Below are 14,772 nucleotides of genomic sequence, written 5' to 3'. Positions count from 1 at the left end.
GCTGGAAGCCAGAGGCAGGAGTTGAGGGCATGCCCTCTCTCTTGCTGTTACTCCCATGCAACTGGTACTCAGAGGCATCCTGCCTTTGAGGCTGGAGGTGGCCCATAGCCCTCTGACTAGTAGCCATTGATAGACCTCTCCTCCATGAAGTTATCCAAACCCCTCTTAAAGCCATCCAGATACAATGGATAACTTTGTGTCTAAATGGACATTGTTTGTCCAGCATTGGAATGGGAAAGTCCAAGATTCTGTACATGCTTATGAATGGTTATCAATGCTATGATTTGTTAATTGAATAATGTTGATATTTCAATTTAAACAAACTTCAACAGATTGTTCAGGTCAACTCATACATTACTCTGGCAGTGTTGTTGATGTGCAAAGTCATGGCAGGCCTCATGACACTACAATGATGACAGGAATGTTTATATTGCACAAGAAGATTTGAATCATATGGGAACCTTGCTGCCCTGATGGAAGGAGGATACCAGCCTGGGAAAGACCCATGGGTGTCCTGGCCTATTGGCATGATGTAATCCCGATTCTCCCTTCAACCTCCGACATTTAGGGAGGCGACTGAAACCTTAAAATAGCAACACCTCTTGAATTACCCCATAAAAGATAAATAGGGTCAGCAATTTTCCAGGGAGTAGTACCAGAAGATTGGGACTGTCTTGGGCAAATTTAGTTAGCAGGTGATTATGATTCAGTGTCACAGTTGGGAAAAGGATGAATCTAAAGCTCCCAAAATAGGTTGATTTAAAAACCTGCTTTTTTTAAACCCTTGGTTCCTTTTCAGTTACTCGTCTGCTCCCTTGCGGCAGCGGTGCAGGCTCCATGGAGAAGGGGAAAGGTGGCAAAGTGGATGCTCAGCATTACAGCCCAGTATGTTTCCGTTTTTTCCATGACATTCAGGAGGCAGGGAGGTGATTCGTGGGTTCTTCATATCTAGGAAACCAGGGGCAAGGGGAAGAATTTTTAAGAAACTGCCACTTCCTTGTTCCACAGGCCTCCATTTTGTGCTGTGTGTGATATCATCGCTGGAGGGGTGTCTCAGTGCATGCTGGGTAACGCACAGGTAATCCACACCCTAGGGGGCCTTGGTGCCCTAGGGTAAGGGAATAAGGGCATGTGGGGAAAAGATGACGGAAGGGAAAGGGACTCTGCCATTCCTACACAACCTGGTAGAAAAATGTGGGCTGGAATCCAAAGTAAAACTTCTTTGGGTCTGTGTTCTCCTTTGCCCCACAGCACTTCCCAATCCCTTTTCCTTGACCCTCTTGCCACACTATGTGGGCCATATCTAGAGAAGATGAATATGCTCTGTTCCCTACCCAGCACCATTCTCTCACGGTGTCTCCTGCATGCTTCTAACAGGCTCGGTGAACCTCTTGGCTAAATTCTCCCCCAAATCTCTGTTCCTTACGATGCCCTTCCCCACTCCGTCTCTCTGTGTTGCTGTGGCTTGCTGCTTTTCTGAATCATCTCTCTGCTCACTGGCTAGTTTTGTGTGTGTCTGCCTTTGCTGCTTTCTGTCTCCTGTCATTAAGGTTGGTTGCACCCTTTTGTCAGTTTCCCAGTGTGTTTAGGGAAGTGTAAGGTGTTGAGGTCAGGAGAGGGGCAGCCAAGGCTAGGGAGGCTTTCGAATGGCACTCTGCAGCTTCTTTGATCTGTAACTCATTTTCCAGGCAATGTGCTCTTTGACCCCTGAATACTTCCTGATCTGGCACAATATTGATTTTTCGGTCTGGCTTTGCAAGAGACAAGCAGAGCGTCTTGCAGCACAATGGATGCCAGGCTATTGTGTGGGCTCCATAGATCAGGATGATACAGGAAACCCAGCCCACCGGACCCTCATCACTTAGGGTCCATCACTTAGTCCATCACTTACCTCATCACTTAGCTGCTTGTGCCCTAACAGGCAGTGCTTTCTGCTTTGCAGGATCAGCCCCAATTGAACCCATAGTGTTGATTCTGAAATCCTTCCACCATCTTTCTACTCTCTGAATATCAAGCAATTGATTCATATGCCCACATGCAGCTAACAGGCTGCTTGGCTCTGCATGACATTTGGTAAATAGCAGTCACAGGGGCCGGTGTCCAGAATGGGGTTGTGGTATGCAGGGATTGGGATTTTACCTTTTATCATGATCCCAATCCAAGTTGCAGGCTTGCGCAACTGCTATTCAGTAAACAAACCACCACGCAAACAAGATGCTTAAAATCACGTCTAGTTTGGCCCTGGTGACCAAACTTGCCATGTGATGGGATTGGTGCATCCCTGCAAACAGTCCAAATGACCTCAGTGTTTATTGCTGACTTGTGTATCAGCCCAGAGTGAGTGTGTGAATTGGCCTCCCAGCTGCATTCATAGTAAGTGCCATGTTGTTGTTCTTCCTTACTTTCTACCCACAGTCTCTTCCTCCTCCTCCTCCTCCAGCACCAAAGGGTGTTCCCTCCAATGGGATGAGCATTCTGGGGAGCCTCTGAGCAACGTCATTTTCCTTGTAGGAAAAACCCCGTGGAAGGGGATTCTTTCAGCCTGGCTAAAAAGCCCACACAGATCTCTACAGAAACCACTTGCCCCACTTGTTACCCCTGCTAACTTGGCAAAGAGGCACCTTTTAACATGGTGATTTTCTTTATTTAGCAGGGGGAGAGTAACTGGCCCTATCCACCCCCCAGCACAGTACTTCCAGTGACTGTTGCTGCTGTCTCTCTTATGTTTCTTTTTAGATTGTGAGCCCTTTGGGGACAGGGATCCATCTTATTGAGTTGTTATTTCTCTGTGTAAACCGCCCTGAGCCATTTTTGGAAGGGCGGTATAGAAATCAAATAAATAAATAATAATGAATAAATAATGAATCTATTTTGGGCTTAAAATAAATTTTAAAAATGATTCATGTATAGCTTCCTCAGCTGGTCACCTGAGTGCTTTTTTACTCCCGCCACACACGTTGACAAGTCTGGATTCTTTACGGAGGCTGCTGGTAACTGAGAGGTCACTTTCTGGCTTCTCTGCTGCAGTGCTGTCTGGTGTAATCTCCAAGAGGGGAGGGCTTTTTCTGTCTAACCTTATTACAGCTAAAGTAAGTGTCCATGATCCAACATGGAAGGACTCTTGTACCCAACTAAGCCTTCTCAGGAAGGCAATGTCTGTGTCCCAAATTCACTCTTCAGACTCCAGGCCTCAAAAACTGAGTACTGAAAACCTTATCACTCCAAAGATTATACCCGATTTGTAAGAAGGCCTGCTCCAACAGGTGCTGCATTATGCAGTATAAATACATGTGCATATTTATTTATTTTATGTTATTGTTAAATTTATATACTGCCTTTCATTAAAGCAATCCCAAGGCAGTTTACAGCAAAAAGTTTTTTAACACAAGATGGTAAAAAAGACACAATTAAAATAATCAGTGGGGGGGGGGATATTAAATCCAATTAAAAAATTTAAACAAAAAGCATAAAAGCAATAAGGATTATAAGGAGCAGCAGCAGAGAATCAAATAAATGCCTGGGCAAAAAGGCAAGATTTGACTTTTTTTTCCTAAAAGCTGTGATGGAAACTGAGGAGCGAATAGCCACAGGGAGAGCATTCCAGAGTCTGGGGGCAGCAACAGAGAAGGCCCTGTCCAGCGTGCATGACAACAGTGTCTCCCTCATTGTCGGCACCCGGAGCAGAGCCCCCTCAGATGATCTCGTCAAGCGGGCAGCAACCCTTGGGAGCAGGCGGTCCCTCAGGTATCCCGGGCCCAAACCATTTAGGGCTTTAAAGGTCAAAACCAGCACCTTGAATTGGACCCGGAAACAAACTGGTTGCCAGGGCAGCTCTTTCAAAATGGGTGTGATGTGCTCCCACTGGGCAGCTCCGGATAAAACCCTAGCTGCCGCATTTTGCACTAGCTGCAGTTTCCGGATGTTCTTCAAGGCAGCCCCACGTAGAGCACGTTACAGTAATCCAGCCTTGACGTGACTAAGGCATGGGTAACTGTGGCCAGATCTGCCTTCTCGAGAAAGGGACGCAGCTAGTGCACTAGCCGAAGCCGTGCAAAGGAACCCCTGGCCACCGCCTCCACTTGAGCTTCCAAAAGCAGAGCCAGGTCCAGTAATACCCCCAAGCTGCGTACTTGTTCCATTCAAGGGGAGGACAACTCCATCCAGAACCGGCAAAATCTCCTCATCCCGATTGGCTCTCCTAATGACCAACATTACCTCCGTCTTGTCTGGATTCAATTTCAGTTTATTAGCCCACATCCAACCCATCATGGCCTCCAGACCCTGATTCAGGACATCCACCGCCACCCTAGGATCAGGTGACAAGGAGAGATATTGCTGAGTGTCATCCGCATATTGCTGACAACTCCGTCCAAGTCCCCGGATGACCTCTCCCAGCGGGTTCATGTAGATGTTAAACAGCATGGGGGATAAGACTGAACCCTGCGGGACCCCACAGGCCAACGGCCACGGGGCCGAGCAGTAGTCCCCCATCACCACCTTCTGGACCCTCCCCCCAAGAAAGGACCGGAACCACTGCAACACAGTACCTCCGATTCCCATACTCGAGAGGCAGCCCAGAAGGATACCATGGTAGATGGTATCGAATGCCGCAGAGAGGTCCAGCAGAACTAACAGGGACGCACTCCCCCTGTCTAGTTCCCGGCGTAGGTTATCCACTAGAGCGACCAAGGCAGTCTCAGTCCCATATCCGGGGCGAAAGCCAGATTGAAAAGGGTCCAGATAATCCGTATCATCTAAGACCCTCTGCAGCTGGAACACCACCACACACTCTATCACCTTGCCCAAAAAGGGCAGGTTAGAGACCAGTCTATAGTTGTTCAGGTTGGAGGAATCAAGGGAGGGCTTTTTTAATAATGGTTTCACCATCATCTCCTTGAGGCATGATGGCATCTTGCCCTCCCTTAATGAGGCATTGATAATCACCTCCAACCATCTACCTACCCCTCCCTGGCAGCTGCATTAGCCATGAAGGACAAGGGTCAAGAGCACACAATGTCACCCATACACTGCCCAGCATATGATAGCTGGGGTGTGTGTTCCATTTCATAATTCATGGGACTCCTCAGATCTATGGAATTTCACTGTACATACATATATACAGGTGAAACTCAGAAAATTAGAATATCGTGCAAAAGTCCACTAATTTCAGTAATGCAAATTAAAAGGTGAAACTGATATATGAGACAGACGCATTACATGCAAAGCGAGATAAGTCAAGCCTTAATTTGTTATAATTGTGATGATCATGGCGTACAGCTCATGAAAACCCCAAATCCACAATCCCAGAAAATTAGAATATTACATGGAACCAAGAAGACAAGGATTGTAGAACAGAACAATATCGGACCTCTGAAAAGTATAAGCATGCATATGTATTCAGTACTTGGTTTGGGCCCCTTTTGCAGCAATTACTGCCGCAATGCGGCGTGGCATGGATGCTATCAGCCTGTGGCACTGATGAGGTGTTATGGAAGACCAGAATGCTTCATTAGCGGCCTTCAGCTCTTCTGCATTCTTTGGTCTCATGTCTCTCATCCTTCTCTTGGCAATGCCCCATAGATTCTCTATGGGGTCAGGTCAGGCGAGTTTGCTGGCCAATCAAGCACAGTACACTGTATACTTTTCAGAGGTCCGATATTGTTCTATTCTACTGCTCTGACACTATCCCTTTGGAATGGAGATTGCTACTCTCAGGGACACTTCCTACCTGCCTGCCTTGTCACTTCTTCTCGCCCTTCCTTCTCCCTTGCAACATGCAAACTCCTCTCTCCCTGCACCATGTGTGCAGAGATGCAGAATCCATCTGCATCCAGCTAGAGAGATAGAGATCCTATCTCTTCACTTTCCTAACTAGAATGGAGTTCTCTAATAAATACTCCTGATATTGGTTGAAACTATGAACTAGCTCCAAGTTATTTTACTCTCAGCATACATGCATGCCTAAGCAAATTCCGCTGTGTTGTGCCTCTGTGCACTCTGCTATCGTGAATAAGGGTTTCTCCTACCAGAGGGAATTCCCAACAGCACTGGTGACTCCTTGCTGTGTATGTCAGCTTGATTAATTTCATGTGTTCCATTACTGTGAAATAGAAAAGAATAGAAAACATTACAAAATTGAAACAATATAGGTCTCAATATTCTACTACCAGAAATATATGACTACCCCACTTAATATGTCAGCCTTTCTTTCTATCTATAATTCATCATATTTCTGCTTATATTACAGTTCAAGAGAAATCTATTCAACACATTGAGATTATTGTTATTCCTTCTTATCCACCCTTCTACATAAGAGGTAAATTTCAAGAAGTTGATAATACCCTAGCCATTATTTTCCCATTATTTAATAATTGGAGTTGCTTTTTGTTTCCAGCATTGAGCTCCTAAACTCCTAGCTGTCACAAGCAAAAGAAAAATAATCTGTACCTCTTGTTTTCTTCCCAGTTAATCCTAATGGCCCAATACTTGATGTTTAGAATCTAGTGGAATAAGAACGCTCACTATCTTTTGGATTCTATCTAGTCAAGGTTATGTTTTGTTAACTAGACGTTTGTCCAAGTGGGGATCCTGCGGGAGTGTTGGGGGGGGCGGTCAGGAACAAAAAGGAGGGAAAGGAGAAGGAGAAAATTGAGTTGTTTCTGAATAAAGACTTAGTTAAATCTACATAAGATGGTTTTGTGTTTACAAGGGAAGCAATTTTAAAGTATTTGGTGAATTTTGAGCCAGCTATGCGTGGGAGCCTGCAAAGCTTGTGACTGTCTCTGCATCTTCATTTCATTGCATTACTGGGCCGACATTCCTGAACGACTGCATTCTACTCTTGGGAATGCAGGAAATACTCCTGGCACTGCCATATATTTACAAACAGCACAAACGGAGTTAGCTAGATTCAGAAAATGAAGCAACAATCCACAGACAATCCAATTATGCCCCTAAAATATATATTAATGGAATGTATGCCATCGGGTTGGTGTCAGGTATAGTGGCAAGAGTGATTAACCTGGATCAAATTGACCTGGTTTAAGTTGCTGCTCTATCAAGTTGCTTGCTGAGTCAGCTTCAGCAAGAGCTTTTTCAGGGAGCATCTTCACTTTGGGAGGGTTAGTGTGCGGCCACATATCGGCCCAATTAACCCAAAGTGCCTGAAAAATTTCAGAGAGCACTTCACACACCATTCAGGGGTTTCCCTCCATATTGGAACCTAGCCCGGTTGATGTCCAGGGTGAAAAAATCCTCTTCTTGCATCGGCATATCCGTTATGCCCCAAACTTGCAGTAAAGCCTCGTGGTAAGGCCTGCTGTCTAAAAAGCCTCCCGGATGCTTTCCAGACTGGACACAACAACAGTGTAACTCCATGGCCATTAATTGTCCTTCCGCACTGCCTGGGTTTCTACATCGCAGTCCCTGCACATCAGCACGGTGCCATCCACATTTCCAATGCTTTCTTTCAGGTTTTCTCTTTGCAATACAGCGCTACAACCTTGTAAATAGATAGCTGTATTTTCCCGATGCAAAAGTTTCATGCAAGCTAGAAAAGACTGCTCCCCCTGGTGTTGAGTTTGCACAACAACCTCTATTTATGAGTTCAAAACGATTTTGCTAAGCTGAAGTCAACTACCGCTGTTCAGTGGGTAATCTGGAAAATGCCCTGGGAGCTTTCCAGATGACACTCTGTTCAGCAGTAAAATGCTTCGGCTTCAGGATCATTTAAAAAATGAAAATAGCTTGCGCAACCCTCCTACAACGGGAAAATACAGCTATTTATTTGTGATGCACATGCAACGTTGTAGGACTAAAACAGAAGGATAAAATCCTAAAGATGTCATGGGAAATGTGAATGGCACCTTTCTGACAGCACAGGGTTTGCAGTGTTGAAACACAGGCAGTACGGAAGCACACTTAACAGACAGTAGTGACACTGTTGTAGTGTGTCATCTGGAAAGCACCCTGGTCAATTTCTCTTCCTTGCAGTCTAATTTCTCTTGCAGCATTGTTGTGAGGATAAAGTTGAATAACCCTGTATTCTGCACTGAAGTCCTTAGAGGAAGAGCAGGCTATCAGTATGAGAAATAAAGAAGGAAAAATTAAACATTTTCTTTGAGAAAATGAGTTTTTTCTCTTTTTAAAAACAGGAAGCAAAGCACAGATGTAGTGGAACATGAGCATAAACGAAAGTATAACTAGCATGTTTTTGGAGAGGTTTGCCAAGTCTTTACTCCAAAGAAGAGAAACTTGAGCTACTAACTATTTATTCCATGTTATCCATGTCTGTGTTCAAGACTGTGTTCCAAATGACTGCTATATGAATGAGATTTTCTCAATCAAAGGATTTGATAGAAGGTTTGGATGGCATTCATATCTGTGGTATGATAAAAGTAAAGTGCATAAAGATTTCCTTAATCACTATGTGAGAAGGAGTCTAATGAGAGTGTGGGTAAAATACAAAAAATGGTTGGAATGTAAAACTCCATGATGGCTATCTCCAATTGAAGCTTTAGCACGTAAAGAGATCAATATGCAACCTGAATGGGGTACCTATAGGGATTTGTTATGTTTCCAAGAAAAGGGCTGTAAGTAAAAAAAACCCTAACTGAAGTACAAAATCTGGTTTCAGTATCATCAGTTAAATGAAATCTATAAGAAGGATCTTAAAGTTGGATTTGAGGATCAAATGTCAAGATTTGAGAAGGAGCTGTGTGAAAATGATGAAAAATTAGTTTCTAAGATGTACAAGCTGCTGCTTCTGGAGGAGACAAGAGATGAAGTGGTTAAAATGACTATGATAAAATGGGCTCAAGATGTGGGTCATAATATAGATATGGCAGCTTGGGGGAAATTATGGAAAATTGATTTAAAGTTTACCGCATGTTATACTTTAAAAGAAAATTATTATAAGATGATGTACAGGTGGTATTTAACACGCCAAAAATTAGCGTTAATGTATAAAAATGTTCCAAACAAATGCTGGAAATGTGGACACTGTGAAAGAACCTTTTTTCATATGTGGTGGTCTTGTGGGAAGGCAAAGGCTTTCTGGGATATGATATATAATGAGTTGAAGGAAATTTTTTAAATGACATTTCCTAAGAAACCAAAATCCTTCCTGCTGGGAATAACGCAAGGAGAGTTTTCCAGAAGAAATTTAACAATTGTTATGTATGCAACCACGGCGGCTAGAATAGTATATGCGCAGAAATGGAAGAACAATGAAATGCCCTCCAAAGAAGATTGGCTGATAAAAATTTTGGAATATGCTGAGATGGCAAAACTTACAGTACTGATAAGGGATGAAAACCTGGAATGTTTTAAAGAAGATTGGAAACCATTCTTACTATACTTAAAGAACTATTTCTCTAATATTGATTTTTCAGCAGGGTTTGAAATGTAGTAATAATAGCAGGTCGGGTAGAGTAAAATTGAGTTTGTAATGTTTAGGATATATGTTTTCAATTATTATAGCAATGGTTGACTTGTATACTGAATGAATCGCACAGACTGGTGAGTGGGAAGTCAATATTTAAGATATTGCAAAAACCAATAAAATTTTAAAAGCAAGAAAACCAGGAAAACAACACTTGTGATGTACCATATGACCTAATTTCAACTTATACGATAAATCCATTCTTTTATAGGTTGAAGAAAATGTCAGTTAAGAAATGTTGTTAGTTTGTACGTTCCATTACAATTAAAAGCAACATACCTATCCGAGAGAGAGAGAGAGAGAGAGAGAGAGAGAGAGAGATTTTCTCAATCGATGTTTGCTGGAGAAAAGTATGTGGACTTTGTCTATAAAAATAAAAGCTGTGCATTGAATAAAAATTAAGCAAGTACCTGGATTATCTGTGCGTCTGAAAGATTTAACAGATTCCATTCAGATTGTCTGCTGCTTCAAACTGTCATCAAGATGCAAACAAAATATGGGAGTTCAGTCAAAGCAGAGTTGTCACAACCAAAAGATGCTTTTCATCTAGAGGTGTTGCTGCAGTTCATATTTCCTTCAGAAATATGGGCCCTGGGAGCTCCTAATGCTCACTTCAATCATTTGAATCTGAGGCAGGCATTTGAATCTGAAGGGGAATTTCCCCCGTCCTTCCAGAATAGGCACCTTCTAACCCCAATAATTGTTGCAATCCAACTTCATACTACTTGTTGCAATCCTCAAACCTAACTTCATAATCTGAACCATCCAGCTAGAAATTGGTTGAGATAAGGTCTGAAGACCTCTGTGGGGTTGACTGTAGGTGAGGAGTAAAACTGGGGATCTCCTAAACCGAAAGGAAGGTGCTCAACCACCCAATCCCTGATTTTAACTCAAACACCAACACAAAGTAGCTTGTGTCCCTGCTGAGGAAGTACTGAGGAAGTACTTGGGGCATGGATAGCAAAAGAAAGTCAACCACTAGTTTCAGTACCCCCCAAATAACTTCAAAATCTTTTACACTCTCATTTTGTGAACTGCAGCTGCAGAATACCTCACAATGATAAGACCTAAGAACTCAGCACAGTTTCACATAGGACTAAAAAAAAGAGTTCCCAGATGGTCCTCATGATCCGCGGTTTCAACAACCCCAGATCCACATATCTGCGAACGGGTCTTAGAGACAAGGTTTCTTTAACTGTAGTACAAAAATAGACTAAAATCCACCAATTCGTCATTTTGAGGGGCAAGAAATGACCCAGAAATTACTTCCGATGGCATTTCCGGCCACTATTTTACAGGGCAGAGCTATTTTGTGTGTGGAAATGGGGGGTTTGGGTGGGCATTGCTGGAGACCTGGAGAGCAAGGTAGAGTACTTTATTTCTCTTATTTATGCCCCCCCCCATTATTAGTCTTTTTTGGTGTGTGGGAACCTAACACACAACCTCCAGTGATTAACCCTCTACTTCTAAGACAATGAGGTGATTCTTACGATTGCAAAAAAAGTGGGCTAAGGGAGCCTAGCCCAACTTTTGGCGAGCGTGAGAACCACCAGGCGAGCCCAGTGTCCTCAAAGCGGGTAACCCGCTGACGGAGCCCTCCCCTTAGACAAGGTTAGTGGAGCAAGTGCTCCGCTAAGCCCATCTATTGGATTGTGTGTTGCCACGGCACGGCTCTGCGCCACGGCAACACATGAGGAGACCCCCGCCAGGAGGCTGAAAGAAACCTCCCACACTTGTGTGGGTCATCCTGGAACTCCCAGGGGCTGCGCGACCCCCAATCCCCACAGCCCCCTCTCTTATTTTTACTGATAACCTCATTTCTAATCAACATCTTCAAGATGCATGGTTCAAGAAGATAAAGAGGGTAAGTCCTCATAGATCATTTGCATCTCACCATTCCTTTCCCATTTCCAGGATCAAATCTGATATTCTAAAGACAAGCAGAGAGGCCTTCAACTATTTTCATTGGGTTGTGATGATAAAGAAGATTTAGATCAAGTTCTGCAACCACAGAACGTTTTCCAAGAAGTTTTCTGGGCAGCCGGCAGACCCAGTAAAACTGCCATCACGGAGGGCTTCAAGATGACTGCTGCCAGCATTGTGTGGAAGCACTTTGACATCTCTCCAAGTGCCCCAAACCGTGCTTCTTGTGTCCACTACAAGGCACAAGTCAGCAGTGGGGAGGTGGTCAAGCATCTGGGGACGTCCTCGACACGGTGACACATCTTGTGGCATCACCCTGGTGTCCTTTCTGCTACTGACAGTGCTAGCAACCTATTTGTGTGCCTTTGATGAGCTCTGCCAAGGGCTGTGCCCCAGTTGCTGAGAAGCAGGGGACATTGCCTGCCAAGCAGTCGGCACACTCATGATCGGGCAAGCTTCCTGGTCATCCAGACCCAGGTCTCATCACCCAGACCATTGAGGATTGTGGAGAATGTCAGCTCACGCTAGCTACTCGCCCCAGATGATCAGATCTCCTCAAGAACCATCTTCAGTCCTGTCCCTGTACCGAGCATGCAGGGAGCTCTTGTCGGGGCTACTGGAGGCAAGAGGGCCCAGCCCCAGTGTGCATTTTACAACTGACCTGGACTAGCCTCAGTGGAATGCAGACTGGTTTCCTGTTCCTCACTGCTCGCTAGGGACATCTGGTGCTGCTGCTGTGGCCAGCCCCTCGCATACAGCATGGCCCAGGTGGGCTGTGCTGCATGTGCAGGCAATGGGTATGACACACAGGGCTGATAAGCTGGTGGCCATCATCAGTCAACACACTGAGGAATGGCTAACTGGGAAGCCAAACCTTGGGCGCGTCTTCATTGTCACTCACAGTGGCTCCAAGGCAGTCTCCCAGCTGCAGTCTGTGTCCATACACTGTATGGCCCACACTCCGCACTTGGTGGTATCAGATGCCCTGGGCCTCAAGGAGGTCAAGGAGGCCAAGGAACAGGGAAGCAAGCCTAGTGGTCCTTCTGCTTCCACAGCTGCACTTGTGGAGAAGTGCTGCAAGATTGCAACCTATTATCACTGCAGTGAGAAGGGCAGGCGCATACTCTGTGAGCAGCAGCGTGAGCTTGACCTCCCTTGACACCTCATCCCTGGGGATCTTCAGAACTGGGGGATCTCCACCCTTCTCTTGCTCCAGCACATGGTAAAGCAAGAGGTGGCCATCCACAACCTGGCAAAGAATCGTGGGGTGTGTGTGTGAGAGAGAGACCTTTCCAACTTGGAGTGGAAACTCATGTCTGGGCCAGTCTTGGCACTCCTGACTGTTTGCCACAAAGAGTGTACTGAGGCAATACCACTTAGACAGGCTCTGCCCACCACACTTCTCCTTAAGAACGTGATGAGAGAACTCCAGACCTCCCTGACCATTAGGGAGGGCAAAGCCCTGGCAGGTTGGCTGAGCACTGGGTGGGTGGAGTAGCTATGCAACAAACTGAGTGACTCAGAAGACCATACTTTGGCCTGCCTGTGTTGACCCAACTATGACGGGCAATGCCATCAACCCTGGTTGAGTGCATTAGTGAAGCAAAGCAGAGGAGGCTAAATAACCAGGGGGAGGGTGCTAATGCACCTACATCTAGTGCATGTTCCACACCGAGCACCAGTATAGGTAGGTCGTCGCCCCCTCCTCTTCCCAGTCCAACAGCGTGGCATCCCTGGTGTGACCAATATTTAAGGGGGTCACCTTTAATTAGGAGTATTGCTTCGGATAAGGCTAATACAAGTCCCAAAAAGAAAACAGATCCCGGACAACAGCTGGATTTAGTTCATCAGTTTATTGTTACATCCTAAACATTAGCTAAAGTATAGTCCATTCACTCACACACACACACATACATACATACTCACCAGCCCCATTTAAAAGGTGTTCAGTCTTTAAAATGGGGTGTTGGAAGAAGCTGTGGGCCCCACGATCTTCGATGCTTCTCTGGGGAAGCATCTGTTGATGCCTGGCTTTAAAAAGGGTTGCCTGTCCTTGAAGCAAGGGTTACCTGTCTTTGAAGCTATATGATGTTCTGTATTGGCCTCCGTTCTTATCTCTTGGACTGACCATAGTCCTTGTTTGAGCAACTCCTTTCCTGCTGCCTTCGGCATTTCATTCCGGTCTTCCCTGGCCCTTCTTGGGGCCATCTGCATTTCTCCCCAACATTTATTCTGTCTTTGGGGCTGGTATGTATTTTGCTCACTCATGCATTCTTTCACATACACCCCCCCCCCCAATTCCTTTTACCTTTTGTTTTGGACAGAAGTAAATCATACCAACAACCTTTCAAGTGGGACCAATTCCCCTTATCAACATCAATACTTCATTCAGTTATACTACAGAACTACAACATGGACAATCACTTTTAATCAAATAATTATACTAGCTGTATTATATGTCACTGGCAACGCTGCTGCCAGTTCCACACTTTGTTCCATCCAGCAGGAATGGTTTGTTCCATCCAGCAGGGTTCCATTATGCTTTAGCACATCAAAGTGCTAAAGCATAATGGGATTGCAACAGTGCCAGCGCCAGGTTGGAGTGGACCCTGAGGCAAAGCCCTGTACTGACCGCGATGGCTCTCTGGGCTCCCAATGGGTGGCAGCCAGGAGCTCCTTCCATCCTCCCCATCAGTAAATGGGGTAAAATCTTCAGTGGTAGCTCCTCCTTCTTCCACCCAGTGCCTGATCTGGTCCTGATGCTGACCTTGGATTGCACACAATGGGGCCTAGAGCCTCAAAACAAGTGACAGATCTGGGCCTGATGATGCTGTAGACTTCCATGGGTCAACCTGTCGATGTCTGCATTTGTTTTATCAGAAGTTCCATCCAGCAGGGTTTGTTCCATCCAGCAGCTGTGTCCTTGGCACAGGAGGAGAGGGGGCACCCTGCCCTGAAACCTGAGCTTGCCGGAAAAAGGTTGGGTCTACGTTTACGATTCCTCTGAAGAATAAATGAGAAGGTACATTTTGAAAAAACAGCAGTTTAGCAATGAGGTTGACTTGGAACCGAAAATTCAAAAAGCATCCTACTAAAGGAAGGGGTATCATAATACAAAGAGACCAATCAGGCACACAGAAGAAGATCAGGAGACCTGCCTTCAGATATTCGAAACCAAAGGAGAAGCATCGATTCTGTCTGGAGTGAGTGTAGAATGGGGGCGTTTGAGGGGGCCTTGTCGGCCTGGGCCACCTAGGCCAATCTCCTGCATGATGCAGGGAATCCGGAGCTAGAGAATCCCCAGCACAGCTGACGATCCAGTCTCTGCTCAAAGACCTTCAGTGAGTGGGAGCCCCAGCCCAGGTTAAGGGATCCATTCTCAAACGGCACTTCATGTGTATGTTTGA

General features: G+C 45.2%; 1 long non-coding RNA gene across 1 annotated transcript; it reads left to right on the top strand.

Moving 5' to 3' along the window:
* The first annotated feature begins 918 nt into the window (after nucleotides 1-918).
* On the top strand, nucleotides 919-9,688 carry LOC128341934 (uncharacterized). The gene is made up of 3 exons (XR_008314682.1): nucleotides 919-1,078; nucleotides 6,248-6,316; nucleotides 8,636-9,688. It is a non-coding gene; the product is annotated as an uncharacterized LOC128341934 (long non-coding RNA).
* Nucleotides 9,689-14,772: the final 5,084 nt, after the last annotated feature.

Source organism: Hemicordylus capensis, chromosome 2, assembly GCF_027244095.1.
Source record: "Hemicordylus capensis ecotype Gifberg chromosome 2, rHemCap1.1.pri, whole genome shotgun sequence".
Taxonomy (NCBI): Eukaryota; Metazoa; Chordata; class Lepidosauria; order Squamata; family Cordylidae; genus Hemicordylus; species Hemicordylus capensis.
The sequence above is the reverse complement of the archived record's forward strand: the minus strand, read 5'-3'. Positions and strand labels throughout refer to the sequence as shown.